The sequence below is a fragment of the Otolemur garnettii genome, unplaced genomic scaffold (assembly GCF_000181295.1).
Source record: "Otolemur garnettii isolate 467f Iridium unplaced genomic scaffold, OtoGar3 scaffold00099, whole genome shotgun sequence".
Classification (NCBI taxonomy): Eukaryota; Metazoa; Chordata; class Mammalia; order Primates; family Galagidae; genus Otolemur; species Otolemur garnettii.
The window spans coordinates 3,182,591-3,185,585 of NW_003852494.1; the positions used below are offsets into that span (position 1 = coordinate 3,182,591).

Below are 2,995 nucleotides of genomic sequence, written 5' to 3' on the forward strand. Positions count from 1 at the left end.
AATGGTAAGCAAGAAGCCAATAAGATTGTGGGTGAGAATTTAAAATTTTAGGTACTATCTAGGGAAGATTTTTTTTAGAAAGATTTCATTTGATTAAGGACTTTTGGAAGTGGGGGACTAAGTCTTTTGGGTATCTGGGGTAAGAACATTACAAGCAGAGGACCTAGCCTGAGGAAGAGGCCCTCAGGCAGAAACTTACTTAGTATATTCAGGAAATAGTAAGGAGGTCTTTGTGTCTGAAGCTGGTTGAAGGATGGAGGAAAAGTGTGTATGTAGTCAGTGAGGAGCACATCTTGTACAGCCTGGTAGGCTAAGTCATGGCTTTTACTGTGTTTCATCAGTATCACTTTAGCTGCTCTGTTCAGAGTACACTGGAGAGGAGCAGGGCACAGTGGCTCATCCCTGTAATCCTAGCACTCTGGGAGGCTGAGGCAGGTGGATCTTCTGAGCTCAGGAGCTGAGACCAGCCTGAGCAAGAGTGAGACCCTTTCTTTACTAAAAATGAAAATCTGAGGCAGAAGGATCACTTGAGCTCAGGAGTTTGAGATTGCTGTCAGCTATGATGACACGGTACTCTACCAAGGGTGACAAAGTGAGACTCCATCTCAAGAAAAAAAAAAGAAAGGCTTGGTGCCTGTAGCTCAGCAGCTAGGTCACCAGCCACATACACCAGAGCTGGCAGGTTTGAAGTCAGCCTGGGCTTGCCAAGTAACAATGGCAACTGCAACCAAAAAATAGCCAGGTATTGTGACGGGTGCCTTGTAGTCCTAGCTACTTGGGAGGCTGAGGCAAGAGAATTGCTTAAGCCCAAGAATTTGAGGTTGTTGTGAGCTGTGACGGCATGGCACTCTACCCAGGGCAACATAGTGAGACAGTCTCAAAAAAAAAGGAGGGGGGGGCTCGGCGCCTGTGGCTCAAGCAGTTAAGGCGCCAGCCACATACACCTAAGGTGGCGGGTTCGAATCCCGCCAAACAACAATAATGGCTGCAACGAAAAAATAGCCGGGCGTTGTGGCGGGCGCCTGTAGTCCCAGCTACTTGGGAGGCTGAGACAGGAGACTCGCTTGAGCCCAGGAGTTGGAGGTTGCTGTGAACTGTGGTGCCATAGCACTTTACCCAGGGGGATAGCTTGAGGCTCTGTCTCAAAAAAAAAAAAAAAAAAAGTAGACTGAAGGACATAAGCAAAAAAGTAGGGAGACAAATAGGAGGCTCTTGGCAGTGAACAGTCAAGAGGTGATGATGACTCAGACCAGAGGTGGTAAAAAGTGGTCAGATACTGATTATAATTTGAAGGTAGAGCGGATAGGATTTCTAGTGGGTTGGATGTGTGGGGTATGAGATAAAGGAACATCTAAGGTTTTGTCTAAGCAACTAGAAGATTGGAGTTGCTGTTACCAGAGGTTTGAGAGATTGTGGAGGAACAGATTTCCTCAATTTGTTCATATTGGTGGCTTATCTTAGAAAATTGGTAAAAATAAAGGCAGCAGTAAGAAAAGAAAGCCTTAGGGCCAGGCCTGGTGGCTCAAGCCTGTAATCCCAGCACTCTGAGATTACAGCCTGAGCAAGAGCGAGACCCCATCTCTAAAAATAGCCAGGTGTTGTGGCGGGTGCCTGTAGTCCCAGCCTTGGGAGGATGAGGCAAGAGAATCGCTTGAGCCCAAGAGTTTGAAGTTACTGTGAGCTATGATAACCACAGCATTCTACCAGGGGTGACAAAGTGAAACTCTGCCTCAAAAAAAGAAGAAAAAACAAAGAAACCCTGGGCTTAGAATACACCTGTCCAAACATACCCAGTGTTGCTTTGTTGCTCAGTTTTTAGATTATTTCCATTAAGTGCAAACCCTTAAAGTCGTTAAGTCCCTTTTGACTAGTAGCTACTAAGGCAGGGTCACAGTTAGATAAGAACCCTCAAACTACTAATGTGAAGCCAGTAGATGTCTTATTCACACCCACATAGAAGTAAAACTCAATTCAAGTTGGGTGGAGGGGGAATGAAGGGACATTGGTGCTCTCACTTAATGGCCACAAAGTAGCTATGGCACACCACTTGGGTGTTGGATACAACTACAAGATGGACTCTTTAAAAAATTCAAATATTACCTCACATTAACCTAAAATTTAGAAAAAAAGAAACCTCAAACCTAGTGGTGTTGTCAGTCTACATGGTTGATCCTAAATGTGACCTGCCTGGGACATGATTGTGATTGTGACTGAGGGAGTGGGACTCTCTTCTCATCCAGGACCAGATGTTAACAAGATTAGTATATTTAGCCAAGTGCAGTGGCTCACGCCTATAATCCTAACAGTTTGGAGGCAAGGTAGGAGATCACTTCAACCAGGAATTCAAGACCAGCCTGGTCAACATAGGGAGACTATTTCTTTATTCTTTTTTTTTTGAGACAGAGTCTCAAGCTGTTGCCCTGGGTAGAGTGCCATGGCATCATAGCTCACAGCAACCTCCAACTCCTAGGCTCAAGCAATCCTCTTGCCTCAGTTTTTCTATTTTAGTAGAGACAGGGTCTTGCTTTTGCTCAGGCTGGTCTCAAACTCTTGAGCTCAAGCAATCCACCCGCCTTGGCCTCCCAGGGTGCTAGGATTACAGGCGCGAGCCACCGTGCCAGGCCTGGTAGACTCTATTTCTACCAAAACAAAAGTAACATTCACTGGATATGGAGTTGTACACTTAAAGTCTCAGCTACTCAGGAGACTGAGGCAGAGGATTGCTTGAGCCCAGGAATTTGAGGTTACCGTGAGCTGTATACTCCAGGTGGGGATGCAGAGGAGTGAGACCCCATCTCTTAAAAAGAAGAAAAATCAGTATGTTTAGTTGCGGGAACACTCTGCAGAGTCCAGTGTTTTATGCTTCTCTCATGTGGCTGATGAAATTCTAATCAGTGTATATGTACATATCAAAGATGTTATTTTCTCTTCTGTTACTACATACTTACCATGACTTTAGATATAGACATGACTAGAAGTATAGCATTATATATAT

The 2,995-nt window shown here is 44.9% G+C and overlaps 1 protein-coding gene across 1 annotated transcript in view; it reads left to right on the plus strand.

The window, feature by feature from the left end:
- The window catches only part of DENR (density regulated re-initiation and release factor), a 20,906-nt gene that overhangs the window by 12,943 nt on the left and 4,968 nt on the right, over positions 1-2,995 (plus strand). The window lies entirely within an intron of this gene.